General features: G+C 38.4%; 1 protein-coding gene across 5 annotated transcripts in view; it reads right to left on the bottom strand.

The window, feature by feature from the left end:
• The window catches only part of LOC132908869 (teneurin-a), a 709,702-nt gene extending 692,952 nt beyond the window's left edge, over nt 1-16,750 (bottom strand). For 4 of the 5 annotated variants that reach the window (XM_060963257.1, XM_060963282.1, XM_060963275.1 and 1 more), the window contains exon 1: nt 15,368-16,750. The gene's annotated coding sequence lies outside the window, so the exon portion shown is untranslated. The remainder of the gene's footprint in view (nt 1-15,367) is intronic. The other variant, XM_060963292.1, reaches the window with a different exon arrangement.
• Nucleotides 16,751-18,145: the final 1,395 nt, after the last annotated feature.

Raw genomic sequence — 18,145 nt, 5'->3', positions numbered from 1 at the left:
GGCCAACAGTGTTGCCTACGAGTACGATGACAATTCACTCACAACAATTAATATAGCGTACCAGAGAAAAATTTATTCGATTTCGCCCGTGTGTTAAACTGTGACTGGTTGTGGATTCGATATCTCTTTGCGAGAGACTTATTCACTGAAATTATTCGTTGGAAAATATTCTGATGTGTACAGGCCAATATTATTTCGAATACCTCGTGCGAATAGACACAAATATAATTATGGTAACCAGTATAGTTATTATGTAATTTACGTGTGCTTTAACTTGGGGATAAATGGGAATAAATGAACGAAGAACGTTTAGAGGTATATTCTAACAAAATTTTTCGACGTCTTATTTATATTTTCTTATTATTTTATTTTGTTATTTATCTTTTTGTCTACCTCTATATAAACACTTTTTACATAAACATATTTATTCTCCATTATCATACCATGATAGTAAACAATATTCGATGCACGAGCAAATACTTACAGACGCTCGAGCATATATACACATGATGTGTACCAATTACGTTACTTAATCACGCTTATCGATCCATCAATCCCCAAAAGGGTTAAACTGCATTACCGACTCCCAAATTACAACGCCTATTAAACTCTAACCCGATCGAAAATCACGAAGCACACACAAATTTTCGTTGTCTGAAAGGAACCGCGTTATTCCTTCATCGTGAGTTCTCTATCAACGAATCGATCAGTTGTCGATAACTGGTTAAACTGCGAAAAGTGGGTCGACTGAGGAGTCTAAAATGAGTCGAAAACTATTCAACTTTTACGGCGAATGCAAAACAGTCAGAGCTTATCTCGCGCGTGCTCGCATGGTGATTTATCCTTCCGGAAGTCGGGAACCTCGGGCACCGTTGCCCTACATAGTGAAGAGTTATGCCCGCGCTGTGGTACCGTGTCATACGAGTCACCGCTGCGAGACGTACGAGGAAATAGGAGCATCACCTTGCTTGAGTATCGTCGGAAATGCCGGAGACAACATTGGACACGGAACAACGACCATGGTCTTCTCGCTTAAGCGTCTGGCGTGGCGAGAACGTCGTCACGATAAGCATAGCTTTACTCATCGATCCAGTGCACGATCAACGATAAAATTCGTCTCGTGATAAATTCTCTATCTTTCTTCTTTTTCCTCCATCCCTCTCTTCCGTTGTGTTCGTTCACAGTGAATCTATTCGGTAATATTCACGGAATCGATCGAGACACGAACACGCGATCACTTTCTTTGCCTCGCCAAAAGAAACTCTCGGAGTTGTGTTCTTTGATGGATAGTTATTACGCAGAAGTTTCAGTAGCTTTATGGGATGACCTTTGGTCGATATGAGAAAATGAGTTGATAATTTGCTAATGCGATTGAAGTACAGGCATTAGGCATGAATAGCATGGAGCTTGAACCACAAGGAAAATTATTAAAGAACACGGCGAAGAATTACGTCAAACCCTCCAATTATATCGTAGCTTTTTAATTAGGTTTTTAGTTTAGTTACACGTACGATCAAATAACGGTTGTCTAATAATGTATAATATATGCGTCTTGTGCAGAGGTAAAAAATTTGTGCAAGTTGTAAGTCTTGAATTATATGCTTTTGAATAATACAGAAGTAGTTCACTATATTATTCGAGACATGGTTGCATGTAGATAACTTTGATTAAAGTTAGCAGTGGTTGTAAAGAAAATTTGATGTATAGTATGGAAATTGGTAAGAAAATTTGATGTATGAACCGCATTTCTGTTGTCTGATATTATCAGGATATGTACTAGGTAAATTTAAAGTAAATTTAAAAATAGGTCCTTATATTCTAATATTATGGAAATAGAGTAGGTATATAAGATATAATATTCCGGAAAATTTCAATAATAATGTATGATTTTCTGAAGACTTTTGGCTTCTTATCTCTTCCGCCGAAAAAAACCTAATGCCACAGAAACAATGAACGACCGATCATAAATGGAGAGATTAATCCAGATTAAATAATATAAAAAATATTTAATTTTCCATTCTTTAAAAGTCTTTCAATGTAAACGGAAAAAGTAAGAATCACAAGAATATTACATAGAACACACTCAGGATCATTAATATATTGAAATAACTTGCGCATAATTTACTATATTGGAACTGGAATGTTCAGTTGGTCTTTCACGAAGTAAATTTAAAACAAAACGTAAGAAGTGAATCGAAGTAGACTTTGATCGACAATCGAACTGGAAACATCGCTGCTTTCGCGGAGAAAATGCGTCGAGCTTTTAAAGTCATCAAGCGGAAAAAGTAGAATAATAAGTCAGAACGAAAATGTACAAGATAATTCGGGTCACTGATTCAGTCGTACAAAACTTATATATAATCTTTCTCTCGAGCAATATAAGGTAAGTGACGAGGACGACGGTCGATTGAGTCTCAAGACCGTCTGTTTATCTCTTCACTATGTGAATCGAGTCGCATTTGTTTTCCTTGGCTAACTGAGTCGAGTCTGCGAAGTTTACTTTGGACAGGTGAGTTGAATCCCATCTACACAGAAATTTACATTAGGTTTTAATTATAATTTACATTGTATTTAACCCTTGACTGCTATGATGAAATGGAAATACGTTAATTCTATCGTTTAGTCTTCAAATATACCTCGATAAATAGTTCACTTAGGTAATGAAACTTGAATATTTTTGTATAGATAAATATTCACATTACAGATCGTGAAACAGTATAGATACAGACACTTCTCGTTAATCGCGATCACATGTAGCGAATACGTACGAGCCATAGGGGGATGAACGTCCGGCATTTTTACGTAATTGGAGAGTTGTAATCTGGTTGTCTGTAGCAATTAGCGTAATTTCAGTGCTTAAGCAGAAAACATTTTTTCATGTACGCTTTATCGCGTGTTCGTCGGTTGGTTAGCGTGCGTAGCACTGTACATGGGCCATGACCAACCAAATCGATAAGCCAGGATATTAGCGATATTAACGCTTTTCTTGTTCATTGCTATTCTTTCCATCCTTTTTTTTCTGTTCTTCACGGAGACACGAACCTTTTCGTACCGCGTGATACAATCGATTTAAACGTGGTCTTTAAATTGGTTCCTGTGTGTTATCGGATTTTATTTGGTTTAGGAATTTTTATTTCTACAAGAAATTTAATTCCTGTAAAACAATTGATTTATTACTTGTAATTTACTTTTAATTTTTCCATTGTATGCTTTTAATATAGCTTCATTAATCTTTGTATTTGCAAATTTAATAGTACAAATACATTATTTTAAAAATATTAAATATTAACAAAGTATCTACAATGATCTTAGTCGTTACATATTTTTCCCCAAGTATTCTATTTTATACGCCGACAGTTGATAAATAAATGGTACTGAAACTCGTTCTGAAACCTCGTTCCTGACTTTTATTTAACTCGGGCACTGAGAAAACACGATTCCATCCAAGTAGACCATACATGAAAAATTCACTTGACAGTATCGTATTTATTCCATTAAACTAATGAATTTTCATTAATATTACTTGTTCATGCACCGAATGTGTCGAAGGTATATGTATGTATAATGTATAGAGACGCACCATTACAACTCTCCTCATTTCTAATTTACTGTGCGAGAGATGTTGTTACAAAATAATGACCCAAGCCAACAAATTCTAGCTATATCACAAATTAAACATTATTACGTATTTAGAATTCGATTTACTGTCAAACGTTACATTTAAGCATCATAGTATAATTTTCTAATCGAGATATATTAGTCTGCTTAACATTATCAAAATCGGACATAAATACTTGTCCAATTTAAATTACCTTATTATATCAATTATCAGTTTCAAAAACGAGTTAACTTCCTACCTACTTGAACGTAATTATTTCAGATTATTTAACACCTTTGGAATCTTAATAAAATTGTAATAAAAACAAATTAATCTGTTTGCATTGATCTTTGACTTGCTGTTCAAAAGAAATTTCTCATTAAAAAATAATCCGCACAAAATTAGTATTTGTCGTATAAGCTGTATAGAATAGTAAAATTTTAAGTCTAGAATAGACTAAAATTTAGTTTTTGTTCATCAACGCAAAATCGTACAAGAAATGGAATAATCCCATCATGACTGGCGGAAGATCAACGAATATCACGATACATAGTACGTAGACACGAGGAACGACCGCGATATTCCGGCAAACTTCCGCCATTTCCGCGGGATTAATACAATTCCATGGAACTTTAACAATCCGCGGCGCAACTAGCTAAACTAAACAGATTTCGTTGTGCGAGGAAACGTCAATTCTGACGTATGCGTTTGATTTTAACGACTTGTATACACACCAATACCAGAGGTACCGAGGCTTGTTCGTAACTGACGGCTTGACGTTTGCACGCTGATGTGTACTGATTTTGGATTTCCATCCGCGGCATGCGGGGAACAGAGACGAATCGTGTATTCGCCGCGTCACGGGTAATGAGGAAATCATGCCCTGTACAATTAATCCCGGCCAAGTTGAAATCGTTTCAACGAAGCACCCTCGATTATCAAGCGCAAAACCGCCAAGACGATCGACTATCGAGTACGCGTATAATACCCAGCAACGATCTCGTTTGTTCCAGAGAATTTAAACGACCTTGGAAGATATTTAGTTCGATGACACGGTTTACTGTTCAAAATTTATTATATGTGTGGAATGTTGCGGAATTACTTTGGTAGAAATTTAATAGGTAGACTGAAGAATGAATATCTGTAGAATAAAATACAATTATGGAAAATCTTATAATCTTTAATTATTGATCAGCCCAACTACCCTTCAGACATTAGCGAAAAATCATTAGAATTAGAGGAAAGCCAAGGTGATATAGGTAGAATAGATAGAGAAGAATTAGAGAAAATACTTAGCTAGGAAAAAGAAAAAACAAAATCCGTTGGCGAAGAACACGCTCCAATGAAGAAAAGGTGGAAAGACAAAGTGATTGAAAACTGAAACGAATAACAAATCTCCTTGGAGTTCTATTAATAAAAAATTTCAGCATTAAACTGAGGACGAACAAACCAAGAAAGAACAGAAAACAGAATACAAAGGTAAGGTAAAGGAAAAAAGGAATTGGTTAACGGAGCTTTATCCCCCTTGGTAGGCTAGATAACCGGACAGGTATTCTGATCGCGTATCAGAACGATATCACGTTCCCTAACAGCAATGCATAACGTGCACATGTATACGTGATCATGGGTGTAACGCAACGCAAAGAAGGGAGGCGACTGGATAGGCAGCCGGGGTGTAACAAATAACGCCCGCACTTATCTGAGTCATGCACTTTTCAGTGACAAGGGCGTATGATTTATTGCCTACAAGCTTGCTACAATGAGTCCAGGACGTGTTAAACTGACCGCGTTCATCATTAAAATTAATGGGTATTGGATACCAGCCGCATGGACGTATACATACATATATATTGTATATATATATGAACGGGAGGCAGGGATAAGCGAGACAGATAGAGAGGCAAACTCTCGGGAACAAAAGGATCTCGTAATCATTTGGCCCTTCTAATTATTCGCTCCGTGTTCCGTGTGTTCCACAGAAACATATTTAAAAAAATATTCGTAGTCTGGTAACAATAGAATGCGTGAAGTATTAAAAGAAATATAGTATAGGAACATGTAAACTCATAATACGCGATAGGTTATGGGGAAGGGTTAGGTCTTTTGTGAAGGGTGAGTTAGCAAATTAAGGGCGTAATTGAGGGGAATCTCTTGTATTGATAATGAAGGGTTTAAACGATATTTCGAGGAAGCTTCGATGATATACTCCGTAATTAGACATAAGGTGAGCATGTATTTCAAGGGATGCTTTAATAAAAACTTAATAATAAAAAGTCGAAGTCTTGTGAATATAAAACAACAACGTAAATGAAAGTTGTGGAATGAAAGTTAATTAAAGCTGTTGAAACTAAATAATCTTACACGAACCACCTTCGAATACAACTACGGATACCAAAAGCTCGAGTGCGAATGGTAACACTGTATAACGAACATAATCCACGCAATCCAGACAAAAATTCATTTACCCTAAACCAGTTAATTCACGAATCTCCATTACCCAATTCTGCCCATTCAGCTTGTCGAACCCGTAATACTACCAGCCCGGCCATGCTTTCTCCGACTCACCCAGGCAAGGTCTCCGTCTGCGAAAAATTGACTTGAAAGCCGCAGAATCGCGGTACCCCCTGTTGTAGAAATTTCGATCGAGGGGCAGAGGGAAATGGTTTATTTTAACGCGATATTCGCCCGAACGTTTGAATAAAATTCACCTTAGACGTACAAAAGAGAATTGATGCTGCCGCGTCCCTCGGTTGAATTTTAAAGCGAAGTGCCGACGGCGGCGTTGGCGAATTGAAATTCGTAATACGCGGCGGATGTAAAAACTCCGAGGTTCGTGTAGACGGGACCGCGTAAAAAGCACTTCCGGAACCGGCCGTAAAGTTCTACAATGCGTTGCCGCGGCAATTTACGCGAGAAGCCCGTTGCGGCGAGTTCTAGCTGCCGTGCCGTCAATCGTACATACGTACTACACGCACTCATCTCAGGTGTTTAACGTTCGCCGTCACGAAATTGTCCCGGAAGCGACGGCGTCCATTGTGCCCGGCGAATATGAAACGTGTTAAACTAACCGCCAACATCCATTAAAATTAATGGGTATTGAATAGCGGAGATGGGGCGCACTGCAAGCCGAATGAAGTGCTACATCGTCTCTGGCCAGACGCCTGCCTCGTACCCGGTGAATCGCTGAAACCTTTCAGTCGGCGATACAAACTACCCCTGATCGAGCAAAAAACCTTGCTCGAGGATCGAGCCAGTAGAAATGGGAAAGTTGAGAGTACGTGTACATACATTAAATGCCATGGTCTTACTGACTTTTTATTAGTGTACATTTATCTTCGAATGCGATTATTACTCTGTGATTTATATAGGAATAAATTGCTGCTTTGTGATTATTATTAATTAACTGTGATAGTGGCTCTACATTTACTTCACTCGATTTTTATTAATTTAACATATAAAATATATATATTTTTGTGTTATTTGCGGAGAAATATAACTATAATTAATCACAAACATTACTATCGTAGAATTTTCCAAACGCCAAACTCGCTATTAAAATTTGCGGCGACACGTTTCTCAATTATATTTTCGAAATTTTGGAAATTGCAGCTAGAAAATCACGTTTAATTGCATGATATACAGTACATCCGTGTACAGCATCAATTCGCATTAAAATTAACACGCGATTAAGAATCAGCACAACTTATCTGCCGCGAATACAACAGCGACGCTTGTATCAAAGAGATTTTGCTCGTTAATAACGACGAATAAAAGCGCACAAAAACATCCGTAAATTCCCCGGAACGATTCGAGAGGAGGAATTCCATTTGAATAATAAAAGAACGCTTCTGTGGGCGAGAGGGTGGAGAGGTAGAAAGAGTAGAATATGCGAATGGAGAGTTTCTCGGAAGAGAACGCTAATTCAGGGAGGAAAGAAATCCCGCCTTCGCCCGGTAACAACAGCTTTTACATTTCGCTTCTAGTTATACTTGACCTAGTGCCACCGGGCGCGGTAATCACTTTTCTTTTCCGATGAATTTCCCCTCGATATTCCCGGAAGTTCCACCGCGACAGCGGGACAGTAGACCGTTTGCCTTGTACGAAACTTCTGAGAAACGAAGCTCGATAATATACAAAGCAGTCGGTCATGCGAACCAATCGTAGATCACGGGCTTCTGCATAATAAGAAAGGAGAGGAATTTATCAATTTTCTACTAGTCAATTGCTGCTCTGTACTTTGTAACAGAGATCTTGTTGTATCTGTTTTCTGCTTTAAAGCTAACGAATTGCTTCGTATTTACTATACAGATTATCTCGAGCAACTCGACTCAAACTTTGTAATAGTAGAAGGAATAACAATTAAATTTTGATATGCAAAATTAATATCTGTGTTTCGAAAGTGAACATTGAGAGAAACTTTAAAGATTCAAAGATTCTCTCCACTGTATAAATGTAATAATTTTAATACAGAAGATGATGAATCTTAATATAATGAATTAAAAGATAATAAATCTAAATAAATCTTGCAAACGTTTATGAATACCGGCGGATGTAGTTTGTTAAACGATGATTACACATTCTATTCACTTCTACACCTGTTTTCCTATTACGTGTATTGAAATTCGCTCGATAAGTTGCGTAAAATGTGTAAATGAGAAAGCAATATCGTTTAAAGTCAGAAGTTTCTGTTTCCAATTCCACTTCCATAAATTTCGTTACAAAACCGAGTAACGAGCCCCGCGGAATACGCAGCGAATTTCCTGGATTAAAAGGGAGGCGGTATTTTGTTAAAAATTTCGTTGGTATGCAGAAACGATACGCGCATTGTTTTACCGAGCACAAAGATGCCAGTACTGATTATGTTACGGATCGCGATCATATAATGTTATTCAATGTGGAAATCTCTATCGGTTTTTTAACGAAGCTACTTGCAACAGTGCCGAAAATGCATTCGGAAATTATAAATAATACCGATAATATAAACATTATAATACGAAATTGCAATTTTACATGGGCAATAGAACACGCGGAAAAGAGTCTTTATATAAATGTATTGCAATGCTTTATGATATGATACGCTTTAAATTCATTTTACCTTTCTACCGTATACTTCCATCAAGAATCTACGGTTCTTTTTTGTTAGTTATTCGATGTACGTGGAATCAAAGAAACGCGTGGGTAAATTGTAAGGTATTGTAAGTATATATATTGTGAATATTAAAGTACAAAGTGTGGAACACAATGTAAGCTGGTCCAGATCCTCACGCTACAATGTTACCCTGAGTCTATAAGAACCCTGAAGCCAACATCGCACGTGTACCGCTTATGGTCTGTCATCGACGCATTCTTTTGTCTATGCGCTATCGATGACCTTAGCGCTTGGGAAAACCGAAGACCAGATGTAGAGTTTTCTTAGAAGTGGCGATCACTTCAACATTCTTCTTACTTCATAAATATTATAAATTCAGGTCGGATACTATTTGTTATATTCATCGATAATGTTACATTAAAATTTCGAATAATGTTACGACATGTTCAATTGTATATTTGTAACAGAAATTTCTACTACGAACGATACGATAAATATATGCAAATAATTAAACTGCGAATTCACATTTCATTCAAATTACGACCGAGAGTCTATTTAAAATTTTTGCTGAATATAAAATGTGACTGCTTTTCGTTATTTTTTAATCCTAAAGTCGACTATCAAAGATAAATTCAGATAGTTTTCGCTGTTTATGCTATATAAATTTCAAAAAACGATCGATCGTTACGAGAAACATCCGCAAGGCACAAAGAACACTTCTACTGTACATCACTGCACGAATGATGATTTGCATACAACGGTGCAGCGAAACGAATTCAATCTGTTAAACAAGCCATGGTTCGATCGCTCAAACGATCCCAGTGAGCAAGAAAAAAAATGGACCAAATCAACATCGAAAAAAATAAACTACAATCACTCAACGAGCTAGGTGAACTCTTCCAATGTAACACGAAAATCAGTATTCCACTTCGTAATATCAATACGACGAAACATACCATAAGTTAAATCACTTCTGTCACCACGCACACCTCTATCGTTCATCCGCTTATCATACGCATTATTCTTCAACACTAAGATAAAAGATTATAATTGGCTGACTGAAAAATCTCATTTCCTAAAATCAAGTTTTAGCTCGAAACACGCTTTTAAATGATTCTCACTGGCACTTACACGTACTTTATTTATCGTATAACCTCTCAAACGAATGCAAAGAACAAGGGAAGAAGTGCTCACAAATACTTCATCCGCATTTTGTTTAAAACCTTCGCATTAGCGTGCATACTCCTCAAAATTCGCTATTCCTTCATCACTAATGATCCACGTTGCAACAATGAAATTTCGTGGACAGGTCGGAGATCATGGAACACAAGTGGAAACGACAACGAAATAGAGAAACGCAATGGTGGAAGAGGACAGAGATAATGGACACGAGAAAGGCAGTGCGACGAGGAGCAGCACAGGTAAATCGATCTGTCGGCGCACGTAACACGCGGTTAAGTAGCGCGTTAAAACTCCGCGAACGTTCCGGGTATGCTTTTAGCATATTTGCATAAGACTCTACTTTGTGGCGCGTACACGCACACATGGTTGCGTTACACTCACAGTTACGAGGATGTCACATGGACGTTCGTATGTCCGTACGAAATGATGAGGAAATCGAGCCACCCGCCCGGACCCGGACTGCGTATCTGCGAGATGTATAACGATTAGTTGAGAATCTGATTGCACTTATTGAATCACTCTTAGAAGGAAAGAAGGTTTCATGATCAATCATTCGTGCATCGACGACGATCGCGTGACTCCGTTTAGACATTTCTCGGGGCAAAATTGAAAACTCGCGTGGAAATGTTTTCCTTCCTCTTATTTACTCGTTACTGGCGATCGATGCGCTGCTCGATTATAGCAGGATTTAATGAAGATACCGCAACAGTATGAAAAGTGATAGAAATTTAAATATTGAGGAATACAGCTTTCTTTCATTTCAGTGAGAGACTTTATCTTTCATTGATCAAGATAGTTGATTTTGGTTGGTAAAAAGTGACATGTGTGAATAGAGAATAGATAATAGATGGCAAGAGGCGATGCTATTTTGCAGTTTCCAGAATAAAAGCCAGTTCGTTCTAACGCGAAAAAGGAGAATATTTTTAATTCTAAAATGTAACAGGATATCAAAATGAAGTTAAGATCTCTTCAGTAATTGAGAAATATTACTTCAGATTTAACAATTGACTGTTTTAAATAGAATGGATAAATGTTTGTATGTAGTCATTAGAAACGAAGTTATAAAAATCGAATAATTAAGAGTGACGAATGTCAAAGATATTAAAGGTATCCAAGGAACGACACTTTCAAGTTTAGATGAATAGTGAATATAGAAGAATTATAAATTTCTGTAATAAGATATATCCATATATATATCTTCGAATTCTGAAAAAATAATACCTTCTTCTTAGAATCTACGTATTATAGACCAGATATAGAAATCGGAGGAATAATTTTCAATATTAAAAACTTTGGCTGCCAGAAAAATGTTACAAACATTTAAGAAGAAACGTTTGAGTTCTCCCTTTTGTTTCTTACTATCTCCTTCTCTCTTTCCGACACGCATTCGCGATTCGCTGGCAATTTAAAATAGTGCTGTTTGCATTTCCCTCTCAATTACGGAAATATCAAGCAGAAAAGCCGAGAACTCCAAGTATCCCGAGCATAGTTAATTTCTATTACATTTGTATATTTAATCTTCTCTCTCGGAGGAATAATCGCGTCGACGGGTCAGAGATTCCGGAACTTTTGATAAAACTGTAAATAACGGCGACGCGGCCAGAGCTTAACTTTTACCAAGAGTTCGCTGGCCTCTTCAATTAGCGACATTTGTTGAAAAATTTATCGACAGCGTCGAGTAGAAAATGCATCTGTGGTCTACGCAATGTTACTTCAGGTTGAGTATGTCTTGTTCGTCTTCGTGCCAAATATTGGACGGTCGAGAATCCCCTCTTTAATTTCAATCAAAAACTCCATTATTTATCATAGTAATATTTAATCTGCATATATTTCGTTATGCATCATGACTTTATATTTCTAGCAGTTGGTTAAAGAATTATTTGTTTCGTAATAAAAGTATTCAAAGCAAGCTCAAACGATATAAATTCTCAATTTGAATATTTTTTATCGCTTGAAAAGAGACTTTTGCATTGCACTCTCTTAGAAATAAACGTCGATTTCTTCCGCTTGCCAGCCAGAGTTTCAACAACATCAAGGGATTTTAGCGACATCGGCAGATAAATAAAACGCAGCGTTAAAGCGCAGTAAAACGTAGCATTAAAAACTCGTCCTCTTTCTAAACATTGCTCTCAACATTGCACGACCTCAAAAAAAAAAAAAAAAAAAAAAAAGAAGAAGAAGAGAAAAAACGGAAGGAGAAGAAAAAAAGAGTTCTCCTTTTTGCAGAGCACAGGTCAAGCAATAGAGCGACGTATCGTATCACATTCTTTTTTTTTTTTCATCGACGTAAGCCTGCAGATCACCGTTAACGTTATATATCGAGTTGCAATACCAAGAAAAATTACGTCCGCTTTTTTCTTTTCTTTCTCCCAGTTGCCATTTAAAAACGTCATCGAGCCGATATTAATAGCTATTAAAAGCGACGGTGGACTTGTAATCGCGTGAAATCGAGTTACGCCACGGAAATTAGCCGCATACTCTGTAATAAAAACGATTACTCGAATAACTTGCGGCTACTGGCGAGTTGTCACGTGACTGGATCATTTATGGCCGGATCATTGGCGATGCGCGGATAAAAGTTCGTGCACCATGTAACGAGCGGCCTCCGCGGTGGTTCGCCGCTTTGTAAAAGCGACCAACTTAATTTAATCGGTCTCGAAACGCGCGCGCGCACACACCTCGCCGGTTTAATCGGCAATTACGTTTAACGAATATCGCGCCGAGGCCATTGGCGGGTTTTGCAAAACGCGATTCATGGTCGCGTGGAGCCCGCGCGCTGTTTGACAGATTGTTTACGAAAATTTGCTGTAAACTTTACTTTTAATGTATTAGCAGCCGCTGGCATAAAATTAATATCGTTAGATTTTATTCGTTTTACGAATACGAACAATACGATAATCCTAAAACTTTTGTTAAAGAGATAAAGGTATTCTTCGATACACCGATTAAGTAAAGTAGATGTAAGAGAAAGAGAAAGAGAGAGAGAGAGAGAGAATCAAAGCTTTGAACCATTGCAAAGTAAATACAGTATTATGGCCGCAAAGTTGAACGTTATTTGAATTAAGAATGATTGTAAAGAAATAAAAGAAAGATGTTAGAGCTTGGATATATTCTATACTTTCTGGAATATTTTAAATATTTGCTGTAGGTAAAGACCTTTTTTAGTGTTTTGATTATTAATATAAGATCCACGGCATGAGTTTCTTTAACCGGGATACTTTTCACAATATTGTACAGCTTTACATTATCTATTATCTTTCTAATATTTTAGGAGTTTCATTGCTGAAAGAGGGTACTGTTTGCAAAGTAACGAGGTAATCAATGAATTTTTGAACGCCTTTAAAGGTTTTAAACTACTTTCCTTTCAATGACTACTTTACTGAGAAAGTATCTCGTAGTTTAAGTATGAATGTGCGACTGTTTAATGCTCTTAACTCTCGATCCTCTTTCAGATCTCTGGCTAACTGAAATCAATACTAATTCAACGTTAATACGCTCAAAATGCAAGTTTTCATAGAAAATATAGTAAGGTACTGAATATAATATCTACCACCTGGAACAACAAAATTTTAATTTGTATAAAGTATCATTGCTCGTAATATTCTTGACATTACACGATTCTACAAGAATACTTGTCTATATGTGTGGGAATATTTGCAAAAAATACTAGTTTTAATGATCATAAACTAATGACTAAGATAAGCGTATAACTACTTTTATATATCAGGTAGCTATGAATCTACTGAACATAGTAAAATATTTAAAAATTCTGTGATTAATAAGTATCACAAATGTCTAAAATCCTACAAGAATATTTGTAAATTTCCTTCATGTCACAGCGCAGTGCAAAATGTCGCATAAAGCATACTAACAAAAGTACTACCGGAAGACGCGTGGAATTATCGTTGAAAAATGTTGTACCTGCGATTGAGGAACGTCGAAGCGCGCGAAACGAATAAATTCGGTCGCAAAATATCAAATTTATCCGCGAGAAAAGAGAGAAAAGCGGCGGAGGTGCGAGCTCGAAGCGGATCGGTACAGCCGCGTGGGAAAGTTTCGCGCGATTCTCGAAGAATTCGAAGGTTTGCGAGGGAAAGGAGCATCTCCTTTAGTTTCGAAGCTTTAAGAATACGGGGGCGATCTGAAAAATGGGTCGAACGTTTTAAAAGTGTATAACGCTCATAAAAATAGACAAGCCGCGAGCCGGTTAATGTAAATCCGCGAATCTGTTTTAATATACTTCGCAGACACTGAGAAATTGCTGTATTTGCGGTTAACGGCTTCAATATAATGTAAAGATATAATGCAACGTCTTATATCGTGACAGAAACTATAAAATGTTTATAAAGAAATTCGATGTATATAATAACTTTCCGAAATAAACATGGTTCCGTGTTTAACGTGTTTCGAATTTATCTTAACACAGTAAATTGCTACGTAGAATTTCTATGTTGATTTCTCTATCAGCTGAATTTCTAAGTAGTATACCGTAAAATTGCTCAGACGCGTTCAATGGTACTGCACGTTTCAAATAAACTGAAATGATCAAAAGACGCACAAAGTACATTTGTACACTTTTAGATTATCTCAATATAATATTTGTAATTTGTTCAAATCCTTGTACGTAGACACAGGTATTTTTCATTGCAATGTTTCAACTTGAAACAAGGAAATTATATTTGCAGATTGCTACGTTGACGACTGTTCTCCTGTTTATCTTCGCGAATGCTGCACACTCCCAAATTTTTTACACCGTTTTCCAACTAAACGTAATGATAAACAATACCTTATTGTTATTAAAATATAACAAAAGAGTACACGAAGTCAATGCGCAAAGCCACATTAAGGAAATATTTTTTGCTTATTCTCGTGAATACGTCCTCTCAAATCCCCGCAACCCTCTTCGAAATTACTCGGTATACAATCGTTATTTCGTTGGGACGCTTCAACCAACCGTGTAAAAAAGCGTATACGCGTATCTAGGTCGTAGGGAATAGAACAAATACCGGAAATATAAAAATCATAACGAACCGTGCCACTTTCTTCTCTCTTTAATACGTGACTCAAGCGATGCGACGCGCGGCTCAAAGCGCCCATCGTTTAATTAAACGGAACATTTACAGGCAACTCCTGTTTCTTTGCGCGGGAATAAACGCAAAAGGGATTAATCGACATCGAAAAAACATTTGCCAAGTGTGTGTACATGTGAATCGCCGAGAAAAGGGAATAAAAAAAGGTAGAACGATCGACCACAATGTTTTCACGGTATCCGTAGGTGTGCCCAATTCATAGCTCTACCCTAGCCAATTATAATTTCATTCTCCGAAATTCCCATCGATTAATTCGAAGCAGCCGTGCTCTCTAATTAAATCCCAGCCATGCAAACCCGAATAATTCACGTTTGCAAATCAATCGAATCGCGCGGTAAAGATATCTCCAGCCGCCCAATATCCATATAGGTACGTATAGTTTGTATTCGTAACCACGAGGGAACTCACCTTAATTCGATGCTCTGGTTCCGTTTATCATTGATGCTGACGATCACGTCTCGAGGCTGTATGGTTTTGTCGTCGTTGCACTTTGTGGAGGTCACTTTGCCGCACAACAGTTCACCAAGATCGACCAAACGGCTCCCTTACTCGCGCGTCGCCGTATCACATACGCTGACGCGAGCTAACAACGGCATATATTAACGACAGCACCACGATGGACGATAAGGTTCCGTGGATGGACGCGCGGTTTAATCCTACGGGAATATGACGGCGCGTACGCTTTCGACCGTCGCGTCGCTTCGTTGTTAAGAAGATATCAACCGATTCAGAAAGCCGGGCAAACAGTTCTCATTTCACTGCACTTTTCCTCGTCGAAACACGCTTAGTCGCCGACCAGTTTGCCCCGGGACTTTTCAATCCTTTTACCCCTCACACGCGACGAGAAAGTTTCGTTCCCGTTTCACTTTCTCGAACAGCGACAAGACCTGTCCCCTACGTAAACACGACTAGGTTGCACGATTACGCGCTAAAAAACGAGTCGATGGAGACGATTCACTGATTTATGGACATTCACGAATATATGTAAGATTATGTAATAGATGGAAGCTCGTGTCACACGTGACGAGACGATACAGTCCAAAACAAAACAACGTCACCAGCTGATTCAGCTTAACCGGTTACTTAACCGATCGACTGACAGAATGCAAACAGGAGAGAACGAAGAGAAGAAGATGAATGAGCGCAAAGTAGGTAAAAGGAAACGCGTAAGAGGAGCACACGAAAGGATAACGCGAACAGCAGAAACAGACAGGCGGTAACAGGAGCGTGTGTTTCACCGCGCGACGACGTAAACACTTCGCACGAAAGCTCTCGACTGGCTCGGCAGGGATGACCGAGCGGCACAGTTCAGTGGTTCGCGCAAGTAGCTCGGTAACGCGGCGTAACAGTGCGCAAGCTGTGCTTTTGTGCGGCAGATGCAGCCCCAGTACAATCGGTAAGCTGACAGTTACTCTCTCTCCCTTTTCACCTGTCTCCCGCCTTCTTCTCTCGCGTGCCACTATCCTTCTCTCCTGCTTCTCCCGTGTGTATTTCTTCCTCGTGTGTCAACCTCTGTTAACGCGTGTTAATCTCGTTAACGTATGTTAACGCATGCCAACATGCGCATCCGTTGCTCGATTTCTCTTACGTTCGCACGTTACCTGCCGTCGAGGTTCTTCTATGCGGGGCATCCGAGTCGAGATGCGAAGCAAAATCTCGAGAGAGAAGCGTGGTAGTTAGATACGAGAGATCTCGCGCGAACACTACGTTCTCCCCTTTCCCTATCCGTCGTCGGACTGACGAACTCCGTGGTGAGACTGACCGTCCGACCTGTGTGTACCTGCGCCGCGGCAGAGCGGCCACGGTGGATCGCGAAAAGTAACTGGCGAGCCGACCGACCCCGATTGCCTCGAGTCTGCGCCCTAGCGACATTTCTCGTGTACCGGATATAAAATATAGACGCTAGCTACCGTGTACGTGTACCTACGCGCCTCGCGCTCTCCATTCTGCTCCATTCTGCTTCACTCTAGCTCTTCCAGCCTCTATACTCTCTATACTCTCTAACCTCTTCTACACCGTTTTCTTGCTCTCTCTTACTCGTTCGTTTTACTTTGCCACGCGCGCCTTCTACTATCGTCGACTACGGCGAGACTTGAAAAGGAAGAAACCTTCCACCTCCTCTTCCCCTTCCTTCCTCTTTTCTTTCCCTTCCTTCCTCTCCTCTTTCTTGCCTCCTCTTTCTCTTTTCCGTACACAGCTTTTATTCGCCCGGTTCTTGCTTCTTCTTGCCTAAGCTCTCCACTTTGTTTGCCTGTTTCCTGCTTTCTTCCTAACGCTTCTTCTTATTCTTCTTCTACGTTCCTTGCCGTCTGTTTGCTCTTCTGATCCCTCGCCCGTCTGTTCGCGTGTCACTGCCCGTCGCCGCTAGTATGCGCTGCTAGCTTTTTAAATCGTGTAGCCGTTATAATTTTAACGCTAGTGTCGCTAGTCGATTATATCGAAAGGTATCGAAGCATCGCCAAAATCGAGACGGTTGAGTTCTCGCGTGTCGAATGAAGTTCTCAATTGGTTCGCGGTTTCGTTAGAGGTAGACCTGGTTAAGTAGAAACCCCGGTTTTGCTGAAAGTTCGAATCGAAGTCGTTGTTTCTTGAAAATCAAAGTGGATCGAGTTTCGTACAAAGGTTCAGGTGAAATGTCTGTACCAAGCGATCGTATTGCAGTGTGTCACTTGCGGTTTCCCGATTCATTTTGAGGTTATATTTGCATTAATTTCACATTAAAGTTACGGCTTTAAGGGACTTTATTAACTAAATTTTTATTCGAATTGAAACATTTTGAGTATCCAAATGCATTGACATTTGTTTCCATAAATTGATTATACTTGTTAATTAATTTTTGATCCCGAGGTTATATTTATCAAACTTTGAATTAGACTGATTTAATTTGATTATATTCGATTCAATTTATGTTAACTCGTAATCAAATAGAATAAACGTGATTATACATTGAATTTTATACCTCTGCATTCGTTTATTCTTGGAAATTATATCAAAACATGCATTTTTACCGAACAATGTCTAAAATCAATTTATTTATATATTTTTCGTACATCTTTGTTTCATTCTCCTTCTTAATTGGTATTTACATTAGTTATTATTAGTAATTTTACATTACAACGCGATATTTACATTAGTTTTTGATTCGAATTAGGTTAGATCCAAGTTCAACAGATTTCTTGTACATGT

Source organism: Bombus pascuorum, chromosome 1 (genome assembly GCF_905332965.1).
Source record: "Bombus pascuorum chromosome 1, iyBomPasc1.1, whole genome shotgun sequence".
Classification (NCBI taxonomy): domain Eukaryota; kingdom Metazoa; phylum Arthropoda; class Insecta; order Hymenoptera; family Apidae; genus Bombus; species Bombus pascuorum.
This window is presented reverse-complemented; position numbering and strand designations above follow the sequence as displayed.